At 37.3% G+C, this 26029-nt stretch overlaps 1 protein-coding gene across 8 annotated transcripts in view; it reads right to left on the reverse strand.

Annotated features, from left to right (window-relative positions):
* The window catches only part of SOX5 (SRY-box transcription factor 5), a 1002891-nt gene that overhangs the window by 796950 nt on the left and 179912 nt on the right, over positions 1–26029 (reverse strand). For 7 of the 8 annotated variants that reach the window (XM_032432676.1, XM_032432674.1, XM_032432680.1 and 4 more), the window contains one exon: positions 19999–20075. The exons of the other annotated variant lie outside the window; for it this stretch is intronic. The gene's annotated coding sequence lies outside the window, so the exon portion shown is untranslated. The remainder of the gene's footprint in view (positions 1–19998; positions 20076–26029) is intronic. 8 annotated transcript variants of the gene reach the window in all.

Below are 26029 nucleotides of genomic sequence, written 5' to 3' on the forward strand. Positions count from 1 at the left end.
TCTCTACCTCTCTCCAAGAATATCATCTGCTACTATGTGCCTTCCTATGTACTTAGCTCTTTGTCAGCCCAGAAGTATTGTGAATACTTCTGCCTGGAAAGCTGTCTTTGGCTTTGGACAGAGAGCTCCATGGCATTGTGCGTATCTTGGACATGTCTTTGCTGAAAAACTTATCTAATGAGCTGCCCCCCTCCTTTCCCTGGGTCCTCTCTGTCATATAATCTTCCATATTTCCTTTTAAAAACGTTTAATGTAGTAAAGTATACATAATATTTACCATCTTAACCAGTACATGTGTACAGTTCAGTAGTGTTAAATACATTCACATTATTGTGCATGCTATTCCAGAACTCTTTATGTCTTGCAAAACTGAAACTCTATACCCGTTAAAAAACAAATTCCCTTTCCCACCTTGTCCCAGACCCTGGCAACTACTTTCTGTCTATGATTTTAACTACTCTAGGCACTTCATATAAGTGGAATCATACAGTACTTGACTTTCGTAGGTGGCTTATTTCACTTAGCATAATGGCCTCATGATTCATCCATGTTGTAGTATGTGTCAAAATTTCCTTCCTTTTTTTAAAAGCTGGATAATAATAATAATTAATAATAATAATCCATTTTGTTTATTCATCCATCAATGGGCACTTGGGCTGCTTCTACCTTTTGGCTGTTGTATTTACTGCTATCATGAACATGGATGTACAAATATCTCTTTGAAATCCTGCTTTCAGTTCTTTTGGATATATACACAGAAGTGGAATTGCTAGATCATATGGTAAATCATATGTTTAATTTTTTGAGGCATCTCCATACTGTGTTCCATAGTAACTGTACATTTTACATTTCTACTAACAGTATGCAAGGGTTCTAATTTCTCCACATCCTCATGGACACTTATTTTCTGTTTTTAGGGTTTTTTTTTAAAGATTTTATTTATCTATTTGAGATAGAGAGTAGAGAGAGAGAGAGAAAGAGCACGCGGGGGGGGGGGGGCAGAGAGAGAGGGAGAAGCAGACTCCCCGCTGAGCATGGAGCCTGACACTGGGCTAATTCCCAGGGTCTCCAGATCATGACCTGAGCTGAAGGGAGACGCTTAACCAAGTGAGCCACCCAGGTGCTCTGGGGATAGGGGGCAGTTGTAGTAATCATCTTAATGGATGTGAGGTGATTTTATATTATTTTTTAGTACGTATCTACCTTTGTTCATTTGTTCATTTTTAAAATTTCTTACTGAAGCAGTTTTTGAGAAAGACTTGCCAAAGGAGATTGAGAATGGAGATTGAGAAACCAATTGAAAAGATGTGATAGATTCTTTCTGAAATGGTTTTGGTATAATCTGGAATTAAAATAGAGAACAAAATCAATTAAAAGTAAATATCTTATTCAGTGAGTACTGGCCATAAGTGACAGAGCTAAAAATGCTCTTAATTATTTTTTCTGTAGAAACCTTAGAACTGAGTGAGCCAGCCTGAACTGGGATCTGCTCTCTCTCATTTACTTGCTCAGATGACTTTTGGTCAACTATTTAACCCTCGCTTTCTTATGTGAAAATTGAGATAAAAGAATTCACTTATAGGGGTGGGGTTTGTGTTTATGTGAGAATGAAGTGACCATATCTGGGACATAAGAAAGCATTCAATAAGTAGTAGATATTATTTTTAATTATACAACTGACTATCGCCTACATTGGTATATTACAAGATTCCTGAACCCAGTCATGAAATTTAAATACCATCAATTTACTGTCTCTTATGGTCTATGGATTAAATGAAAATTTAAAACTATAATAAACGTGCTCATTAGTCATGATTTCCTGCTTTGTCATCTGTACCTCTATCCTTATCTTATTCACATTGTACCCCCAAGTCCTAGCAAAATATTTGACACACAGTAGACATACAACGAAATATTTAATAGCTTTGGCAGTGATTCTTAATATATCCCTAGTTAGGATTCTACAACTTTCTTGTCACTTCTGAGCAGGGTTCTGTGGGAATATTCCAGGAACTCCTAGAAAAAGAGTTAAGAAATGGAGAGGAATTTTGATATTTTTCTGTCTGAGAAGCAATCCCAGATCATTAGCAGTTTGTAGAGAGCCACCGAATTAGAGTGGCCTTTACTTAACTAGGTTGAAAGAACTGCTTAATTCCTTTCCACTGTACTTAAAGTATCATTTTTATTGTTATTAAAAATTGCTAATGTCAACTGAATGAACATGTTACCCCGTTCACAGCAGCCTAAACTGCTGAGGTAAGAAATTATAATGAATAGTTATTAGAGTGCAAACCATTACATGAATGCAATGGGGAATCACAGAGCAACAACTAGATAATTTCTGTCTAACTATTGGGTAATTAATGCAGTAAGAAAATAACATGTACATATTGGAAATGAAGAATTATAGATTATTTGCACTTATTTTCTTTCTGTAGCAATTAAATTAACTATCTTTGATTTCTCACCTGTTACTATGGTTATTTTCAGTGATCCAGATTATCAATGTCTTGAATATAATAGTTACATTAAAATTACAGCTCTTTCAACTTTGCAAAAAGATTCTAAAGGTACTGTGAAAAAGAGAGCTGTTGGCTTAAGGGAAAAGTGCTGCCTGTTGAGTGAAATTGTTTAATCATCTTAAAGCTAAGACGTCCCTTATTCTGTTCCTTCCTGATTTCCTCCACTAGTATCACTGAGATTTTGTTCACATAGGACAACAATGAATGGACAGGTGTTTTTGTGACAATAAATTTAACTGTGCTATTAACTACCTGTTTATGATAGTAACTCTACCTCCCTGATGACAATAACAAGTTCTCTCTACTTCACTGTAGAAAATTCTGGGAAAAATAATATATATTAATTATATAATGAGAAACAAATATTAAAACAAAATCAACCCTCAATTCTCTAAAAGAAAACTGTGAATAACAAACTGAGCTCCTGTGGGGCCATGACAACAGGGCCCAATGGGTTCATGCCATGGATCACTGCCATGAGCCTTTTCTCTAGAACAAATGTCCCACTAATCATGACTAGTGCTGACTAGATATGAGAGTCATGCTATAAAAATCAAGGCTGTATTTTCCTAATTCTGATCTTTCTAGTTGGCTTCTGTTTTCAAAAGTTATTTTACTCAGACACTATGGGTTTATTTATTCAACTAGTCAAGTATTAACTTGTCCGGGCCTTGATTTTATGTTCCTCAGGGCTTTGTGCTGTTCTCTTATTATATGCCTTCTCCCTAAAGCACCCATCTACTCTCCAGCATCCCCTTAATATTTGTGGACCAAGGACAAGAGGATAAATTGAGGCACCCCCTCTCTGTGGCCAGCCCCTCTCAAATCGCTGTCCCTTGGCCACCCTTGGACCTAGGTTTACTCACTCCAGGGGCAAAGTATGACCTCTGAAGGACAGATCATGGAAGAAGCCTGCACAGGCCTCATCAACAGGTGTGAAGTCTTTGGACAGAGAATTACAAGGTACAAATTTCCTGGAGCATATCTAGAATAGGGGCCTGGTAGATTTCTCATCTACCCAGGAATGAAGGGAACAACCAGAGGAGGGTGAAAAAGAAGCCCCTTTAACGCACGAGGTACATTACAGGGGTTCCAGTTTCCCAGATCATATCTTACAAAGAATATGATATGCCTGAAAAACAGATAACTATAAATACGCTGCCTTAACTAAACTCCCTATCTCTGATCTTCTCTGTCTCCAAAAGCTGTCCTTCCTGCCAATAACCTGTATCAATGTGTTATGTCAAGACAGGAATCTGACATGATGATTGACCAGTTCAGATACAAGATTTGTGCACCCTCTATGGAACAGCCTCTTTATTTGGGCAAATGAGGGAGTCCAGAAAATAGAGTCTTCATTTCCTGTAAAGAAACTTTTGAGGGGCTTCTTCTCTACCCATATTTCTTACATTGAGTTATGCACAATTTTAGACCTCATCTCAAGAGTTGCAACAAAAGCAACTGCTTTTACATTCCTCTTTAACCTCAGAGGAACACAGAAAAGGGGTGAATCCAGGCATTCAGATGTTACTGGAACAAAGAATGAGAAATAGTAGCAGGTTGAGAGATTACCAATTCCAGATTACTGGAAAGAATATATGTGGCAATGCGGGAGGTGCCTCTGCATAAATAAGCACTTTTCTTCCATGATTCATTTATTCTTTTACTTAACAAATATTTCTTAAGAACCTACTATAAAATGGATGAAAGACCTAAATGTGAGACAGGAATCCATCACAAGCAGCAACCTCTTCGACCTCAGCCACAGCAACTTCTTCCTAGAAACATCGCCGAAGGCAAGGGAAACAAGGGCAAAAATGAACTATTGGGACTTCATCAAGATAAAAAGCTTTTACACAGCAGAGGAAACAGTCAACAAAACCAAAAGACAACCGACAGAATGGGAGAAGATATTTGCAAATGACATATCAGATAAAGGGCTAGTATCCAAAATCTATAAAGAACTTATCAAACTCAACACCCAAAGAACAAATGATCCAATCAAGAAATGGCCAGAAGACATGAACAGACATTTCTGCAAAGAAGACATCCAAATGGCCAACAGACACATGAGAAAGTGCTCAACATCACTCAGTAACAGGCAAATACAAATCAAAACCTCAATGGGATACCACCTCACACCAGTCAGAATGGCTAAAATTAACAAGTCAGGAAATGACAAATATTGGCAAGGATGAGGAAAAAGGGGAACCCTCCTGCACTGTTGGTGGGAATGCAAGCTGGTGCAGCCACTCTGGGAAACAGTATGGAGGTTCCTCAAAAAGTTGAAAATAGAGCTACCCTATGATCCAGCAATTGCACTACTGGGTATTTACCCCAAAGATACAAATGTAGGGATCCAAAGGGGCAGATGCACCCCAATGTTTATAGCAGCAATGCCCACAATAGCCAAACTATGGAAAGAGCCTAGATGTCCATCAACAGATGAATGGATAAAGAAGATGTGGTATATATACACAATGGACTATTATGCAGTCATCAAAAAACCCGAAATCTTGCCATTTGCAATGACGTGGATGGAACTAGAGGGTATTATGCTAAGCGAAATGAGTCAATCAGAGAAAGACATGTATCATATGATCTCACTGATATGAAGAATTTCGGAAACAAGACAGAGGATCATAGGGGAAGGGAGAGAAAAATGAAACAAGATGAAACCAGAGAGGGAAACAAACCATAAGAGACTCTTAATCTCAGAAAACAAACTGAGGGTTGCTGGAGTGGATGGGGGTGGGAGGGATGGGGTGGCTGGGTGATGGACACTGGGGAGGGTTTGTACTATGGTGAGCGCTGTGAGTTGTGTAAGACTGATGAATCACAGACCTGTACCCCTGAAACAAATAATACATTATATGTTAATTAAAAAAATAATAAAAAAAAAGAACCTACTATATACTACCCACTGTTTGAGGAATTAGGGAATCAGTGACGAACAAAATTGTCAAGGTCCCTACTTTTACCAAGGTTATAGTCTTATAGATTAGATTAAAATTAACCAAGCCATTGCATTCATACAACATTATAAACTGTGAAAAATGCTCTGAAGGAAAATGCAAGGTATTCTATTCTAGTATATAATAGGTGGACTCAATCATACCTGGGGCATCAGAAAAGGCTCTCCTGAGGAAATGTCATTTCAGCTGATCTGAAATGAATAAGCTGGACATTAATAGCTTACTAGACAGAAAGAAATGAAAACTCAATGGCCCTAAGATGGAAAGGAAATACATTGTGTGAGAAACTGAAGGATAGCCAGTTGGCGTAGAGAGCAGAAAGTGGAGATCATGCAGGGTCTTGCAGGCCATTGTACACATTTTGGTCTTTATCCCAAGTGCAATGGGATGGGAAGGGGGAAGACCTATGATCAGATCTGCATTTTTAATCTCTTGGCAGTACTGAACATCTACTAGAGCACAGGGTGGCAAGAGGTATAGAAAAGACTTTCAATTGGGAGGTTATTGCAGAACCCAGGAAATATGGCACCTTGGCCCAGGATGGATGGTGGGGAAGATAAAAAGAAGTTGACAGATGAACAATATTTCAGGAGGTAAGATGAACCCAGGATATCAAAGATAAATGAGAGGGAAGGTGACGCTTGGTTACCAGCTAACACAAGATGCATGGTGATGTCCTTTGTTAAGTAAGATATGCATGCTGAAGAAGAAACAAATTTGGATGGGTGGAGAAGAGTTCAGTTTTGCATCTGAAGGCCTATCATTTTCATGAGAACATGTTCATGATTGATATCATAAAAAAGAAAGGTCCAATCAAGAAGTCTTAAACTGAGGATGAGAGGAGAGATTCTTTTGACTTTTTTTGTTTGTTTGCTTTTTTTTTAAAGGTTTTATTTATTTATTTGAGAGAGAGAGCAAGCACACAAGTGGGGGGGGGGAAGGGTCAGAGGGAGAACCAGGCTCCCCACTGAGGAGGGAGCCCAACATGGGGCTTGATCCCAGGACCTTGAGATCAGGACCTAAGCCAAAGACAGACACTTAACTGACTGAGCCACCCAGACACCCCTGTTTGCTTACTTCTATCAACTCAATCTAAGAATAAAAACTAGTAAGAAACTGCGTGTTCATGTGTATTTTGACTCAGTTTTAAGTTTAAAACTTTTAAAAACTTCATTAATATAATGAAGTTACAAGATTTTAAAGCTGGAAAAGATCACACAAATTATATAGAGTTGAAAAACGTGCTCCCCCAAATCTTGTGATTTGCCCAAAGTTACTCAGTGAGTGAATGATACTGTTAGAAACCAGCCCAAATTCTACTGATAACCAGAGCAGTGTTCTCTCCGTGACAGGGACAGTATGTTTCCTAGCCTGGTTGATAGCCCACGTCACCTAGGGGTTGGGGGTAGGGAGTGTGGCATGGATCTTATATATACACACATGCTAGACCCTCATCCCTAAGAACCTCTTCCAGGCAATCTGGAGTGGAGTCCAAGGGTCTGTACTTTTAAATGCCTTCCAGGTGTTGATGATTGGCCAGATTCAGGACCCAGTGTATTTAATACCCCATGTTACCTCTCCTTAGACCATTTTATAAGATTTTTAAAAAGATATTTAAAAAACATTTTTTTTTCTAATTAAATACTTCTCGTTTATAAGGCAACTAAAAGTGTTCATTATAAAAAGTATTCATCACTGGAATGAATTCAAAGATTGAAAATTCAGTTTGACATAGATGTGAATGACAAGAGGCTTTACCATTTCTATGGAAAAATAACATATTTCCAGCACAAAAACAATCCATTATATATACTTCCTTTTTATAAAATAAAAATCCCTTGGTTGTGCTAAGATTTTTCAGAAATTTAAAATAGTTTTGTACTCGTAAATGTCTAATTTAGTCGTTTTACTTTAAGCTTTTTCTTTTCTAAAGAAAGATACAATAGGTCAAAATCCAGCCCAGTTTTATTCTTTGTGTACTATAAAAACTCAAAATGATAAAAAAGAAAGTGGGAGGGGGGTGTTTTATGTGTTAAGAGTGAACATTTTTGTATAAACAGCATTAATACCAGATTTTATAAACAATGTACACAAGATAGTAAACTTGGAAAGCTGAGCAAAACTGGGTACTACGAATAAAGCATAAAATAATCCTTGAAGTATCGCTAATCAATCTAGACTTCAGTGAAAAGAGTCACAGAGATCAAAGTTAAATGAAGCAATCATGAAGGACATAAATGAAGGCACGGAAGGGTGCAGGGATTGTAGGTAGGGAACCAACACATCTGGCTTCAGTAGAGAGATGAATATAGTGAGTTATTTTTGTCTGACTGACCATTATGCCACAGAAACATGCAAATGCTTTCCTGGTTTCTTTCTTTTCAGATTCCATAGCACCTTTGTTTCTCTCTGTTCCTCCTCCTCCCTCTCTCTCTCTCTCTCTCTTTCTCTCTCGGTGGCCATTAACTATACTGACAGTTTGACAGGCTGAAATAAGGAAATAAAACACTTAAACATTGTTTCCTGATGTATGCATTCATCTCTTCTGCCAAACACAGATATTGAGGAGATACTTCACTCCTCCTGTCAGCTCACTAAATTACACCCCAGCTCACAGGCAACACCGAGCTCAGGTCTCTCAATCTCAGTGCAGCTCCAATCCTTCCAGAAGAATGTGCAAAAGCTTCCTTCTTTTTGCAGAACTACTCCCTTTATCATTTTTAATACCGAATTTTCTTAAGCTATGGATTGGATGTCTGTCTAAGAGCTGATTATTTTCCTACTTTTTAAAAGCTGTCAGAATTCAGTTTTATTTTGTAGAGTACAATGAGATGAGCAATGGCAAATGAATACTAAACCATTGGTTAGAAGGTCTACCTTTTTTACAGCCAATGAAGCGTTCTAACCTTTCCAAACTAGATACTAGTTTAACCTAACACTGATTCTCTTGATAGGTCCAGTGATAGGCAGAAAAAAGGTTGATCATGATATCCCAAAAGACCACAAATAGTAAATGCTTCTTCCATTATTATTTGCATGTGGCAACTAAAGTCAGACTTCTGTACAGCAAACTTGGAAAGTCTTACAGATAATAATTAATTTATTCCAGAGGAGATTGCTGTGGATTAAACTTTGAGAGAATAACAGATGAGAGAGAGGGATAAAAGAAGGGATAATGACTTTCAATTGGTTATTTACCTCCCTCTAACCACAATGAATATGAAGGAGAAATTTCAAAGTGAAATATTTAAGAATTTAAAACAGAAAGGATGATGGAAGTAAACCGCTAACACTTCTTCTTTGCTTCAGTTCTCTCAACAGCACTGATTGAGTAACTACTATGTAGAGTGCACAAGTATATATCCTCTGAAAGATGCTAAGGACACTCTCACATGTATCCTGCCTGGCTCCTAAGGAACTTGAAGTCCTAGAAGATATGCCACAGTCAGAAGGAACTAAATGTAAGGAGGAAGGTATTTCCAAATGGAGGTACAGATAAAATGCTATGGAAATTCAAAGCAGGGAGGAATACCCCTACCCCCACTATCCACAATTAGGAATTCACAATTCAGTTGGCTAAGAGATCAAAAAAATTCCCCTATTATAAGACTTACATATTTCATTGTAATTACCTGTTTTATGTTATGCGTCTTCTCTGTCAGGCTGTAAAATCTGTGAGGCCCTATGCCTTGTATACTCTATTCAAGACTATATTTTCAAAACTGACACAGTAGGTAGCATGTAATGTACTCCCAATAAATACCTGTTGAATGGATGAGTGAATTATCTTGTGATACTAAGCAGTGACTGGATCTGAATCTCCTGAGGATGGTTTTCTGAGTTTCTGATTCATGTAATTCCCTATCTTACTGAACATGGCCAATAAAACAGATGGGAGACTCGCATAAAGCTGCTGGACACCCCAATGATCATAGATACTATATTTAATTAGCACAACTGCCAAAACATAGCCATGACCAAATGACCAGTTTTGTAGAGCTGAGCATTTCCTTTTACTCATAAGGAGCAATTGTTAATGATTATTAAGGATTAATCACAAAGGTGATGAACAAGAAAACTTTCTGCAGTGTTTCTTTCTCCTCTTTTGCTTCATATTTTTCCCAAGAAAAAATATTTTCTAAAAATGTCCTTGCACCATCTTCCAAGAATGATAATCCAGCTATTGCTACTATAAATTATCAATAGAAGTGAAAAGTTACCACAGTAAAGATTATAAAACAATAAATGAGAGGGTCATTAAACAAATCCATTTGAAGAATAGTTCAGCCAGATAAGATTAAATTCTTTCACAATAAACTAGTATCCACATCATTTTGCTTTATCAAATGTTAGCTGGAATAATATTAGTTACTATTTACTAAGCGTTTATTTATAGGCACTATGCATGGTATTACATGAATGCTTCTTCACTCAAGTCTCAAGATTATCTTATGAAAGGGGAATTTTTATCCCCACATCTCAGGTAAAAAAAACTGAGGCACAGAAAGACTGTCCTACAAGTTGAGGAATCCAAGTCCACCACGGTCTGAAACTCCAAACCATTTCCATTCCAACTATTCTGCTCTCAGCCATCATTATATAATACAGTGATTACACTTACTTTGGCTTAAAATTCTCAAATATTTCACAAGGAAATTCTTCTTAGTAGTGCTCATAACTTTAAACTAAGCTCTTTCAAGTCAGTATAACATGCAAAATACAAATTTAGTTACCTGACTTGAAAAATATATCAATGATGACATAACATTTGTTATCTCATGAAAAAAAGTCTGAAACAAGCTATCTGATTCAAAATACCATTTTGATTATGGAACAGGAGGTTATACATGAAGCTAGGGTTGAGCAAAGCCCTGAGAGCTGGGTCTTGCTGGGATCTGAGGGTAAGTCAGGACATAAGTAGCAGGACACTTTTGACTAATTTCTTCTATGCCTCTTGCTCTTGCTTTGTCCCACTGTTCTCAGAAATGTCTTGGCAATCTCTTACCTTTTAAAATGTTGAAAGGGACACTTTGGGGAAAAAAAAAAAAAACTGCTCTTCTTTTCCCCCTTAGTCATATGCTTGAGTGAAGTCTGAATAATTCTGACCACAAAAACTGCACTGTATTGTAATATATTGCCTTCTAATAGTTTATTCTGGATTTAAGAGGTCAAAAGAAAAACCTTGCCTTTGCCATGTCCCCAGACCCTTCTCTAAATTTAATTAATATATATTTTATCAAGGGATAGGAAGAAGGCTAAGATTTTCATCCCCAATGCCTGAGACACCAAAATGATTCTATGCATATCTTACCCTTGACCAAAAAAGACCCTTGAATACCACTGAGACAAAAAGACTGTTTCCTTCACCACACTTCCATCTATCCTCAATTCTATTTTAAAAACAGAATATTCACTCATAATAACACTAGATCTTTACCTCACCATATGGAAAATAAAGGTAGTAGAGAGAAAATGGAAAAGACAGTGCAATTGTCTAGGGACAAGGAAAAGAAGGAAGAAAATAAAGATGGAAGGGAAGGAGACAGAATCTTTTTGTTTAGTCCACACCCTCTGGTAAAGTTAGAGGTTTGCTTCAAGATAAAATTGCCTCTTTCAGTACTCAATGGTATTTTATTTCTATGCAACTTCCTTCTCAAATAGGTTAATTACAGAGGCAATTAGTCTAGCTACACACAGGATGTCACTATTCCCTTATATAAATAGAACTAGCACACATGTTTCAGGCAGAGAAAAATATCTGTAAAGACCAATTTCAAAATGTAATAGAAGTTCTGGGTTGAGAGATGCTATTTTGCCTAGTTTGAGTTAAACTTCATTGTTTTCACCATTCTTGTTTATCGAGCACCTTTATGTTTTATCATTACTATGGAAGTTCTCTACATGAACTAGGAAGGTCTGCTCAACTCAGAATAAAAAAAAAAAAAAATCCAAAAAGGAGAGGTATCATGGCACAAGGTAACTGAACAGGAATAAGTTAAGGCCTTCTTATTAGCAAGGCAAATAGATAGGAAAAAGGGAGCTGGAACTGAAAAAGCTAATTCTATATTAGTTTAAACAAATGTTCTGACCTATAGAGCTCCTAGGTTTTTTGTGCAAGTACTTTATTTTACATATTCAGAGTTTGGAAATTAGTGACTACTGCAGTTCTGAGAACCGAAGCGCTCATTGCACGAGAAGCATTTGAAGTGAGCTTTTCTAAAAACCGATCTATGTAGCTCCGGGTAGCACAATCCAGTCTTGGTGCCACACATGGAATTCACAGGAAAAGTTGTCAAGTCACTAATAATGGCATCCGTTTTAGCCTGAGACTTCTAACTACTGATTATTGCTTATATGTTTATCAACATCAAAATGATAAAGTGCTTTTCAAAAGAATAAATTGCTGTATCTAGTACTGAATACATATTCATAGAGGGCACCGTCCTTCTTGATGGTAGCTACCCAGGAAGACAAAACTGCAAGGCAGCAATGACACACTAACGTCTGTGGTTCATCAGCTCACTTGTTTACTGTGGCCATAGTGAAAGCAAGGTCCTGGGGTCAGATCCTCATATTAACCAGTGCATTCCTTTCTCTTCTTTGGCCATCGATTATTTTTTACTCACTTTTGACCAGCTGTCTCAAATGAGACTTGCCCTTGGTCATAACAGGGCCTGAGCAAGAGATACAGTGACCATTAGTACAAGAAAAAGAAGTTCAAGTCCTACTTCCTACTAAATGATGGCCCCACTAGATTCTTTTCACACATGAAGCACTACATATTGCTTACAAGCCAACCTGGCAGTGTGTGCTTCAACCCCGCATCTCTCTGCCTGGCTCCGAATCCTGACTCCACCTTCTACTAGCTGTTGAGTCACAGCAAGTTACTCAATTTCTCTTTCTCTCTCAATTCCCTAAGCTGAAAAACGGGTTTAATAATAGTACTGGCTTCACGAGATACTTAGGAGGCTTAAATTAGATGCTACATGCAAAGACGAAAAGCAGGACCTGGCAAAAAGAAAGTCTTCAGTTAATGATAGTTACTGTAAGTATTCCGTACTGAACAAAAAGCGATGGGCTTTTTCTGATACTATGTGTGTGTGTGTGTGTGTGTGTGTGTGTGTGTGTGTGTGTATTTAAATCTGGAGGTCTTGCATTTAAATTTAACCTCCTTCAAGACAAAGCAGAATTTTAAATAGTGGTTAAGATTCTACAGGATCAGTGAACTGAGGTTTGTAAATCCCTCTATCTGCACAGAATCTTCCCATAGTGTAGGCTGGGACAGCAGTCTCTCTGGGATTTCAATCCAGCTTACCTGAGTGGATTGCAGCAGCAATGTAGACATAGGCTCCCCTCTTCTAAAATGAATCCAAAGCTACTGCTGATGACACGGGAATGGGCAGGGAATGGAGTGATCTCCCTTCCAGAAGACGCACAGTGCCACTGAAAACTTCTGAAGTAACTTTTTTTGTAAAAGATCATTGGCTTTATTGCTTCTATTTGACCTTTTATGCCTTATTTCCTCTAGGGAGTTTGTGAGTGGGTGAATAAGTCAGCTTTGCAGCTAGGCAAATAAGTTGTTTTGACTATAGTGCCTACAAATATAGAGATATCTGCATATGCATATTCTTTCCAATGCATGCACCAGGATAGCTCCAGAAAGTATGACAATTAAAAATGTATTGCAGAAGTTATAAAGGAGCAAATTAGGATATTTCCTTCAATGTAACAGCCAAATAAACAATGTTTGCTATTACAAGTCACACACACACACACACACACACACACACACACACACACACCCCACTGGTTTCAGTCTCATGATCTTTTCACATGGGATAGCCTGCTAAGATTTAGTCTTTTGTGGAGCATAGGAACCTCAAGGTTTTAAAATTACTGATCTTATATTTTCAGCCCCTGCAACAGCTGATGTGAACTGGCTTCATGGGTAACCAGATCTATTGGGTAGACAGTAGTACTTAAGAGGGCATGGGGGAAGGGAATCAACTGAAACAGCCTACAAAATGGACTATAAAATCACTATCAGAATAGACACTATAAACACAATAGAATTCTTCACAGCCCAGTTCTTCTTTACACAAATTAGGGCATAGAACAACAATTCAAATCAGCCCCGACGCCAGGACTGTGTGATCAGGTAAGCAGTCAACACCAGGGCTTAGCAAAAATTGCCATGGAAGCTGACTGGTCAGTTATATGGCTGTTACTCCTTGCCCTCTAACTCAACATTTTAGATGAGTTTGGTATTTAACAATTACTTAGATATAAAATGACCAGTTATTCAGAGTTTTTTTGTTGTTTTTTTTCAACTTCTTTAGGATCTTAGAAAATCACCATGACTCTTCATGGTAAAAAATGAGAGCTATTAGTGTAACAGCATTACACGTATTATAAAATGGCCTTGTCTACCAGCAGAATCAAGTGTTTTGTAAAACTCCATTCCTCAAACACTTCATTCACAGAAATTAAAAAAAAAAAAAACTAAACATTTTTATTTCTATACATACAGTACCTATTGATACAAAAAATATATAATTACATAGCTGTTAATCTATTAATTTTAATGTTAATCTATTACTACTTTTACCTTTATTTAATATTATGTGATGAAAATTTACCTGTGAAGTGGTATCTAACTAAATTTTGCCGAATTGGTTTTACTAATACTTTTCTCCTGTTTGCTCTGCTTTTTCCTTTTCTCTCTTTGTTGGCTCTTGACTTTACTGGGCAAAAAATCATTTAGATTCATCTTTTTACTACATATAGTTTCAGTTTCCCCTCTCATTCTTTCTTCTTTCTGCCATTAACCCTGGAAGATAGCCAAAAGCCATGCTGGAGAGGTGCCAAGATGTCCTGTTCTCATAGAGTTTGAGCGCCTCTGTGTATATCTCTGCTAGGCTTACCTAAGTCACCACTTAGAATATTGAGTAGAAAGAGCAGGTTGGAATAGTCAGCACTTATAAGTCAACTGGTTACATGATACAAAAATATATAGCCAACTTCAGAATTTATAGCAATAACATTTATGTATCGTGTTACTCCTAGAACAATCCAATTTATAAAGTGCCTATTGTGTATACATAAGGAATAATCATAAATCATTTACATTAAACAGTGTCAACTAGCAAAACACAACTTTCTCCCTAAATTCTGCACGCTAAGATTAACGAGGTTTTTGAAAGGAAGCACGCTAAAAAAAAAAAAAAAATCAACTCTGATTCATCCTAGGTGGAGAACATATCCATATAAAGGAGCAGGTGTCTGTAGTATGATTTAGAATACCTATGGAACATCTCTGGAAAACATTAACTTTCTCTGAAGTAGAGAGCTGTCCACGAAGTAAGCTGGGAATGTGGCAAGAACCCAAGTCTGTCACCAACTTCAAGCTTTCTTTTTATTTCCTTCTCAGTAAAGAATGGATTTAAAACAAATAAACAGAGAAAACTTTAGGCCCTATTTGACCAGTTGTCTGACATGTTTTCATCTACAGGCACTCTTAGAAAACGTGGGAAAGATTATGTAGATTACCTGCTTTGTCTCTGACTCCTAGTTGGAGAGAAACTCCAATCAGTGACCAAAGCTATCAAAAGTTCTAAAGTGAAACTCAAATATGTATGTGGATTTTCTCCTGTTCACCCCTTAGCTTATTCCCTATTCAGACAGGCAGCTGTCTTTAGAAATGTATACTCTGGGGTCTCGGATTAAACCCATTCCTTCTCCTTAAAAAGCCCTTAAAATAAATAATAGGGGATGTTTTGACTGTTCACGTCTGTAAGAGCATTTACTCTTATCTGAAACTCACACCTACACAGCTGAATTCGACACCATGTAAAAAAACAAAAAAAAAAAAACCCAAAAAAACAAAACACACTATGGATTGCTTTCACAGTATTTTGGTCCTCTATCTTTTGTCTTTAGAAAAGATTACAGGAGTGACACTTTCTTCCTGCTTTAACTCACAGCCTTAAAAATATCCATCGATTTGTTTTAGCCAAAATGGAAGAATAACAACATTTTAAATTATATATATTTTAAAAGTTTGTTCTTTAAAAAAAACTCATTTCTCTAAACTCTACTGATGATAAATATGACTGGAGAGAAGCAACTCCTTACCTTGGTTAAATCTAAAATTGAATCTGAAAAACAGAGAAATGTATAGCAAGAAAATCTGTAAACTGGTTTTCAGTGAATGAACTACCTGCTGTTTCCTATTCACAGATAATTGACACTGTGTAAAGATATGCTGTAATCTAGAAAGCAAAACAAAACAAAAACCATATACACACGGAGTGGTAACAGATCGAACAAGAACAAACTTTTCAGTTGAAGCAACAACTGGTGGTAAACTGAGGTTTTCAAGAGTTTTTAAAAATAACATGTCTGTGTGGAAAGCCAGATACATTATAGCCTTTGCAGAAATATTTTGAAAAGTGGACACCCTCCAAAACAGCTGTAGCATTTCAGTAGCATTAGTTGATAGAGAAAAATATAATGTCTTTCTTCACAACCGAGAATGCCAAACTTAACAAGGAACAGTGACAAATCACTTTAGTCACAAGTAGAAGATTTGGGTTAAAAAGCTTATCCATTCATGAGGAAGAGTGTTAAAACCTCAGAGGGTTTTTGCTTGTGTGAAGAGACAAAAGGTGGCACAGTAAACCCATCTTCAATTAACATGTTTATTCTTTTAAAAATATCTGGCACTCATGGAATTCCTTCCCATTTTTGAGTAATATTTTGATTCACTTAAGAAAAACTCCTCTTGTGTTCAGAGATGCAACTTAGAATCCCAGGCTAACTCCTGCCTGTCAATAAACTGAGAAATCTAGGTAAAAATAAAGCATATTTATGACTGTTACCTTGGCAGTTGCTATGTCAGTGTCCACCATCATTAAAAGACTGTTTTCTAACCAATATTAATGAAAAGTACACAATCACTCTGTAGGCATTTTTAAAGTATCCACATTTTCCAATGATTGACCTGTATTTTCTACCAATTTTCTTAAGATTTCTCAATCAAAAATAATTTTTAAAGAAACAACTGACATCACCAACATGTTCTAAAACAAAATATAGCTAAAAAGAAAAAAAAAATCAGCAAATCTACAGATAGTTTGGGCTAGTCATCAAAAGGATATTCTTTACAAATCACTTTCATAGACCTGATTAATATCTTTTTCCAAGTAATAATATTTATTTTTAAATTTCTTTGAGTGCAGTTGACACACAATGTTACATTAGTTTCAGGTATATAGGTTAGTGATTTCACAGGTTTATACATTATGCTGTGCTCACCACAAGTGTGGCTGCCATCTGTCCTTACCTTACTATTACAATATAATTGACTGTATTCCTTATGCTCTGCCTTTTATTCCCTGATTAATACTTTTTTTTTTTTTTTACTAAATTGAAGGGATTTAGGATGCACATAAACACAGGCCCCCATCACAATAAAAGTTGTTGAACCAACACTGGAAAACTTCTTTTTATCCTAATAGAAGTCTTCCGATGTTGCCAATTTAAAGTTTTCACCACGAATAAAAGATTTTGTCTCTTTTCCTCATCACAATAATAGTTACAGAAACGCCTGCAAGGTGAACCACTCATTTCTACTTTAGCTAACAAGAAAATATAACTTCTTTTTCATTCTTAATTTAATATTATCATTTAAACAACTAGTTATAGATTGCATGCATTTTGTGTCTTTTTTCAGGAAACTAAGTAAAAACACATTTTCCTGGATGGCTATGGATATCAATGCTGGTTTTCATTTATTCCAGAAGGCATTGATTCATTGTTACTTTTAAGAGTTTCTTAATCTAGAATCCATGGATTGCTAGGAAATCTACAGTTTTCTGGAAATATATGCAAAATTTCATGTGTATATACCCATTGTGATTTTTCTTCTGACAGCAATTTATTTTATTTATTTATTTATTTTGCTACCTAGCATCTATACACCCTCTTTCTGTTAAAAGTACCCCCTTTACCTCTGGGAGACAATCCCAATGCCTAGCCCATGGAAAGTGATAAAGATGACTCTCTCTCTTGCTCCAAGAGAGGTGTGCAGGATTAGTCTGTGACCTAATCAAAGCCAATTAGTACAAAGAGACTTTTGATAGGGCTTCTGGGAAAGAGACTCTCTTTTTCCTATTTGATCTGAATGAAACATGAGAGGATGTCCATGCTGGAACAATTCTATTGCCACCATCTTCCTCCCAAGTGAAGCCAAGACTGAAGGTGTCTTAGTGGAAGCTAAGAAATGGAGAGAAGCTGAGTCCTGCTTACATTATTTTAATACAGAAGTTAGCTCTTTGCCTAGACTTTCCATGTTTTAATAAATAACACACGTACCTGCATGCACATTCACACCATCTTACTCCCCCACATACGCACATACTCCTTCCTTCTTCAACTTAACTGCTACTGTCTCTGACCTTTATTATCTAATAAAAATTCCCCTCTCTGTATCTTTACGTCTGTCCATCCTACCTGTCTACATTTAGTCAAAATCATATACCATATGCTGTTTCTTAATTTGGTGCACAGGAATTTGGTCAGTTTTCCAGTCCTTTTCTGTCAAAGTATACAAGTACAGGATTGTCTTCCAATTTGGGGGAGCGGGGAGGGAGGAAAACAGATTAAAAACTGAAGATTCAAATAGAGAGCCATGTTGTAAATTTCATCAAGGATGGAAAAAATTGAGATTTTTATTAGACATATACAAGAAAATATATTTCAGTCAAGCAAGTATCTTTAGCATAGATTAGGAAGGATTTTTATGCATTTTAATCTCCATTCCAACCAGACTTAGCTGACATAATTATGGGGCCCCTAAAAGTAACTGCTGGGGTTTAGAAGCACTTGCCACTTCTTTTGAACTGGCTCTATAAATGCCAAGAGTGAGTATTTCAGATTAAATGAATAGATTAATAAACATCTTTAGAATATCCATCATTAAGGTTGATTTATGTTCTATTGCCAGCAGTAATTCAAGGAAATGCCATGCTATTCAAAAAATATTTCATGTCGTTCTCACCATTTTGCCAGTGTTATGACACCATGTAAGTATGACAGTATCTATATTCTTTTGCTGTTCTAACTATACTCAAAAGCCAATAGATATTAAACCACTTTAAGTTTACATGGGCATCAGCATAAGAATCACTCATATTTATAACTCTGATGAATGGCCTTTCATTTATAAATTTATAGTGTATCCATAATTTCTTTAGGGAACCAAAAGGTTCATTCAAAAAAATTGCCACAACATTTATCTATGCAAAGATGATGGATACGGTTTATAAAATTAAATGCTTTTAAAAATTAAAATCATATTGAAAAAAAAAAAAGGGCATGTTTTTTTCTTGGGTTGCTCACATTTTAAAATGATCCCAACTGCACTCTCAGCACTTATAATGCTTAATCTAGATAGCATATTAATATATGTATTAAATAGGTCTAAATATATTGTTGTTAGTGGACTACTGGACATCAAGTTCACTTAAATTTATTATTTTATTTTCTAATTCTATTCCTCTATATTAAGCTATAAAATATATAAAGTATAATTGGGAAATAATATTTCTTATTTATATTACTGCATTTGCTGTATTTATTTCTTCAGGAGCACTCCCAGCATACTTCATGGTGTATGGTAAGCATGGGCTATTATAAACTATAACTTAAATAAAGTACATATTTGCCAAAAATCAACGTTTACTAAACAAGGATTCCTATTTTATTCCAATATGGACTTTGCTCAATTGGAGAAATCAGTAAAGTAAGAGAAAATGAAAGGTAAAAATGATCATTAAAGTAACCAATGAAAAGCAAAGTATCAACATTACAAGTGTGAAGAAGAAATGCACATTGTTGTTATGTATGATGTGCTCTGGTAGCATTCCTATTCTCCCTTCATTTGCCCTCATGTACTATTAAAGTAGGAAATGCAGACAAATCTCAGTGCTATGTCTCCCCCACACACACACACAAAGGCAAGGAAGTAAAACTATTTTTTAAAGATCTATCCTATTATTAAAGAATATATTAAAAAATTGAAGCTGAGTTTATTTTTTTTTAAGATTTTATTTGTTCATTTGAGACACAGAGATAGAGAGAGGGAGAGCATGAGCAGGGGGAGAGGCAGAGGGAGAGGGAGAAGCAGGCTCCCCGCTGAGCCAGGAGCCCGATGTGGGGCTCTATCCCAGGACGCTGGGATCATGACCTGAGCTGAAGGCAGACGTTTAACCATCAGAACCACCCAGGTGCCCCTGAAGCTGAGTTTAAATATTTGATTCAGTTAATATGAACAACAACCTCCAAATTACTAAATTTATCATTAGCTCATCCAGTCAAAAAAAAATTTTTTTTCCAAATGCTTGTAAAATTCGTAGGCAAAATATTTCTTACATATTACACTTTCTCTGTTCTGCTTAAAACTAACATAATATTAAAAAATAAATAAACAGTTTACATACCCCAGTGGATCGCTAGCTCCTTGTGGACAGGAACATATTTGTCATCATCTTTGGGTCACCAGGGGCCAGCACAGCACCTGAGATATAATGCATACCCCATAAATGTTTTTGAATTAATTAAATGATACAGTGCTGACCGGAATCCATTTGGAAGGTATGAATTCAATGACATAACCATTCTATATAGCAATCCTCTTCCTCTGTATCCTACATTATTAAACTATCAGTGCACATTCTTATACATTTGAATGACAACTTTGTCCTGAAAACAATTCTCAAGAATAATTGCTTCTAAATGCTTGTTACATTATATATTCTTATTGTCCTTTGGTTTTGGTGGAGGCAACAGAGTAAAGTGTTTGAGATCATGTACTTTTGAGTTAGGCTGACATCGGTTTAAATCCTGGTTCCACCATTGACTAATTTACATGGTCTTGGGTAAGTCTCTTAATCGATAAATCTCAGCTTATCTTTAAAAGAAAAATAATTATAGCATCATTCTAATAATGTTCAAAAAATTAAAGGAAAGAATGCTTAGCACACTGCCTGACACACAGTATGCCCTCAATAAATGATAACGACTATTTGCATTTGTTTCTCTTTCCCTCCCTCCTTTTCTGTGTGGTGAAGAGTTAACCTTATGCAAGGAAAGATCTGGCCTTTGTCTTTGGCTACTGAGAGGTGATCTCTAGATCCTCCAAATGTCATATCTGGCAAGAGTGTCTTTGCTTGCCTGAGAGCTTTAGCCACAGGACAGTCAAACAGAGTGATTTTGGATGGAAGCTTGGGACCATGCAGTATCAATTTTGCCTCTGGAAGGAACTGAAGACTAAAGGTATCAGCCCAACAGTGACATCCAGGAGGGGCTGGAGACTAAAGGCCAGAAACTTGGACAGTATGTGATCACATCCCATTAAAAACTCTGGACACCAAAGGCTCAAGTGAGCCTCCCTAGTTGACAATGCTCCATGCATACTGTCATATTGATGCTGGGAAAGTAATGCATCTGACTCTATAAGGAGAGGACAATGAAAGCTCTGTGGTTGGTTCTTCAAGCCTCAAACTCAGACTCAGCCTTAGCCTTACACTTATCAGCTTGAGACTCAGCCTTACATACTTCTTCCCCGGCTGATTTTAATCTGTATTCTTTCCCTGTAATAAACTATAACTTTGAGTATAATCTGTTTTAGTGAATACTTCTAGCAAATTGTCAAACCTGAAGGTGGTTTTAGAAACCCCTCAAACTTGCAGTTGGTGTCAGAAATGAGGAGTATGTGGGGAAATGTGCTTGTAGTTGACTGAGTTTGTAGCTGACTAATTGTACAGTTAGTTAAACTCTTGTACCTTCCTTATTTAAATCTAGAAATCCCCAAAACTTTATCATTCAAGTTAACTTAACAAAGTTCTTACTATTAAAAATCACTTTGAAGTGATGGTGTTTATGTATAGATTATATGGTATTGTTTTTATTTTTCTTGCACAAACAATAAAAACCACCCCCACTGCCACACCCCCAGTAATAAATATAGAAATGTTTTGTTTGGTTTTGGTAATGTGAATGGTAGGAATATTCAGAAGTGAATGAGTCACAAACAAGTAAAATTTCTAAAGAATAGTAACAGTAGGGGGCACCTGGGTGGCTCGATTGTTAAGCGTCTGCCTTTGGCTCAGGTCATGATCCCAGGGTCCTGGGATCAAGCCCCGCATCAGGCTCCCTGCTCGGTGGGAAGCCTGCTTCTCCCTCTCCTACTCCCCCTGCTTGTGTTCTCTCTCTCCCTGTCTCTCTCCGTCAAATAAATAAATAAAATCTTAAAAAAAAAAAAAAAAAGAATAGTAATAGTAGATCTGTCAAGGTCAGATGTTAGAAAATTAGCTTCATTAAAAGATGTGCTAGTTTTCAAACAAAATATTAATTAAATCATACCTTTATTTTTGCTTTCCCTAAGACGCTATTTACAACTTGTTGTGTTTTTTTTTTTAATGTTATAAATAAAGGTTTGGTAGGTGGAATTTAAGATGCTCCTCCCAAATTCTCCTAATTGGGAAACATGCTCTGCATAGTCCCTAGAAATGTGAATATCATGGATTTTACTCTCCCAAATAGGTTATATTATATAACTCTAAAACAGGGGAACTATCTGGATAGACCCAACCTTTTAAATCCTGATCTAGAGGTCAAAAACAGAGGGAAATAGAGATTTGAATCATAAGGAGGATTTGACACACCATTGCTAGCTTCAGGATGGGGGAGAACCTATAGATCCTCTAGGAGCTATGGACACCCCAAGCTAATAACCAGCAAGGTAACAGGGACCCCAGCTCTACAACCACAAAGAGCTGAATTCTACCAACACGAATGAGTTTGGAAGCAGATTTTTTTTCCTCAAGAGTGTGCACATAAGAACTCAGCCAGGCCAACCTTGATTTCAGCCTGTGGTTCTCTGGGCAGAGAAAGCCACGCCATGCTAGACTCGACCTGCAGAACTCCAAGCTAGTAAGTGGGCATTGTTTTAAGCCACTAAGTTTTTAATAATTTGACACACCAACAGAAAATTAGTACCCACAGGAACAAAACTGCATGTATTTTACTGACTTCTCTTCAGTCTGTTGCTCTGAAAACAAGTATCAGTTATATGCTCGGATTCATGAACCATGTAGAACCCAGGTTACCATGGCTAATGCTGAAAATTCATAGACCCACTCTGAACAAGAAATACAGAAAAGATACTCTGTATGCCATAAGCTATAGACTGAATGTTTGTGCCCTCCAAAATTCGTACGCTAAAAACGAATGCCCAATGTGATGGTATTAGGAGGTGGGGCCCTTTGGAGGTGCTTAGTTCATGAGGGTGGAGCCCTCAGGAATGGGATTAGTGCTCTTATCAAAGAGACCCCAGAGAACTCCCTACTTCCTTCTACCATGTGAAGTTACAGCAAAAATGTGGCTATCTAGGAAGCAGGCTCTCTCCAGACACAATGTGCTGGTGCCCTGATTACAGGTTTCCCAGCCGCCATAACTGTAAGAAATAAATTTTTGTTGTTTATAAACCACTCAGTTTATGGTATTTTTATTATAGCAGTCCATATGGACTATGACAAAAATGTATTTATTGCCTAAAAAACAGATCATTTGGAAACCTCAACTCTCTATCTCCTATATGGAAGGTGTTGAGAAAGTAACTCTTAAATATGCTGTGAATTATCTCTAGATTTTCTTGGGCCATCTTAAGAGGTGGGAATAGTCAGTACCCATGCCTTCTTGAGGCATATGTGGGAAACTACCATATGTTCAGTGCAGAGTAACAGACTCTCTAAGTATCTGGAGAGAGGTCGGAGATCACTTAAAAGGAGTCTCCCAGGAGCCTTCATAGAATACGTTACAACAGTTTCTCCCTGTCTCATTCCCTTTTCATTCATTACTACAATGCTACCATATTATTTCTTATAAAAAACAAATCTCATCATGTTGTACCCCTACTCAAAATGACCAATTTTGATGGCCCTCAAGATAAAGTCATTCATCCATTTATACACTAAATATTTAAGTATGTACAAGATGCCAAGTTCTGTGCTAGGTGATAGGGACACAATGGTCAGCATAATAGACAAGGTCCTGCTCTTCACTGAGCTTTGCTCTTTCAAAAATATACTTCCCATTTTATTTATAAAAGCCTATAATTAATCTTTAATCCCTAACTTGAGCTTCACTCCTCTGGGAAGCCCTTTTTGACACTTCTAGGCAAAATAAGGCACCCCTTCTCTCCCATAAAATACTATTCCTAATCATAAAATAAAATCGACCATATTGTATTAAAATTGCATGAGATTACATGCCTGCATCCTCTGCAAGCAGAATATAGGGAGAAAATTCAGGAAGCATATACATCCCAAATTCCTAGAGTCAAAAAGAGATTATGAATAAGTAGTTCTTCTTGGAAGGAGCTAACCCTGGATCTCCTCCCTTCTGTAAAGTAGGATATACAGTATATACACATAATGGAAAGAAAGTGTTCTAACTTAAGAGTAGGAACTAGGCTGGGAGGTAAGGAATGAGAGCCCATGAAATAACCTGTGCTAGCCCACACATCTTCAGTATGCTATGCTGTGATAATTCCTCCTGACCCTCTATACTCTCTATCTCAATTAGGAGTTCCTGGAGGTCTGGCCCTTTGTAGACTCCAGTATGCAAGCTGGGAGGTCAGCTACTATCCAGAACAAAGGGGCTATTAATCAGCTTACCTAGTGAGACAACAATTTTGAATGACAGAATTTGAGAGTGAAAAGTTGTTTAAAGTTTTCCAAAAATTCCCTGTGAAAAAAACAAAAGCTGAATGTGGATCCTAACAGATAGAGCCAATATAGGAATTCTCATGTACATAGGGAGGAAGGGGGAAAGAAGTCTAAGGCAAGGAGGGAGGCAGAGCTCAGAAACAGGGGCCAGGCTTTCTGCATTTCTCGTTATTAAATCGATAAGGAGGTGGGGCAGGAGAATGTCAGCTGGATAAAAGGAATCCAAGGGCCTATCGGCTCTTTCACGGACATCATTTGTTGGGGAGGGGTTGGAGGAGATCAGAAGCCTCTCAGAGAATCCCTGTTGTAAGTTTTGTACCCATTTAACCTGGCAAAGGAGAAATAAAACACTGGTGAAGGAAGGTTCCCAGATAGACTAAGGTAAAATTGGTTATTCTTCACAGGTTGTGTGCATGTGCAAAAACCTAAAAATTTCCAACACACACATACACACAAGCATGACAGAGAAAGACTGAGAAAGCCTTGGGATGAGAAAAGGAAGAGGGAACTCGAGTTCAAGGCAATGGTAGGTCAGCAGCAGCCGTTCTGGCTCAAAACCCAGGTGGGGCCCTGCTACACCATCAAGAACAGAGGCCTCTACTGATAGAGACCGTATCAGAGGGCAGAGCCGGGAAAGACACAGAGGACAACCCCAGGGCCAGCAAGCACAGATGGGATGCTCTGCACTCCTGAGCCAGCCACAGTGATACATAAACCCCCCAAAGATGGTTTCGTTAGTGCAGACAGGGCCAGAGCCAGCACAAAAGTGAGGTTTGTGAGACACTTAGGAGGGCACAAAATGCAAGGAGCATCCCTCTCAGGGTCATGTAGTCCTAGGCTGGGGTGAGAGAGGCACCTTGGGTGTAAAATACATGGAGGCAGCCCTCTCTGCTGGCAACCCTGCACTTACATGACCCTGAGAAGTGGATATATTGTGACTCAATTAGATGTGTCTCAAAAATTATTATAATGCTTTATCAGATTATTTTTCTATTTAAATTATCCAAATCACTATAAAAAATTTTTTTCTTTATACTTTATACATTGTCTAAGCATATCAGCTCTACTTCTTCCCATACTGTTGAAAATTACATGGTACCTCACTCGACATAGGAAAAAGACCAACAACATCAATTTCTTAAGAGTCAATAAGAAGGATGACCACCTGCACTCCCCCTGCCACCCTGAGGCATATTTCCTCATGTCCTCCTGTGAAGTCTGCCAAAAAGACACATGATCTAAAATCTAAAATCACTATAAATCTGAAATACTCTGGCAATTAGCCTAATTTAAACCATTAAGATGTGTGCTGTGGTTCCTTTTACAAATTTCAAGAACTTTCACATGTTCTATTTAATAACTCCCTAAGTAGCAGCACTATGTTGGAAACTGCCATTAGGACCTGTAGGTTTTACCTTTGTGCTCTACCAGCTAGCTGAGTGTTCTGGGACAAGTCACTTGTTCTTTCAGGGTATTATATTCATCACATTGAAGGGCTAATCTAACCAAGTTCCAAAGTTCCACCTGCTCTAATATTCCCACATCAAATAGACAACATCTTCTGATAGTACCATAACCTTTCTAATACATGAATAAGGGACAAAAAAGTTAACTGATCAGCCAGTCACAATAAAAGACCTGGTAGCATGAGTAATTACAGGCAGATATGTTAAATGAGATGGGGGGTGATCCATAGTCATTGTAGTCAAACACTTTGATATTGTATAGGAATGACTATAAA

The sequence above is a fragment of the Phoca vitulina genome, unplaced genomic scaffold, assembly GCF_004348235.1.
Source record: "Phoca vitulina isolate PV1807 unplaced genomic scaffold, GSC_HSeal_1.0 scaffold49, whole genome shotgun sequence".
Classification (NCBI taxonomy): domain Eukaryota; kingdom Metazoa; phylum Chordata; class Mammalia; order Carnivora; family Phocidae; genus Phoca; species Phoca vitulina.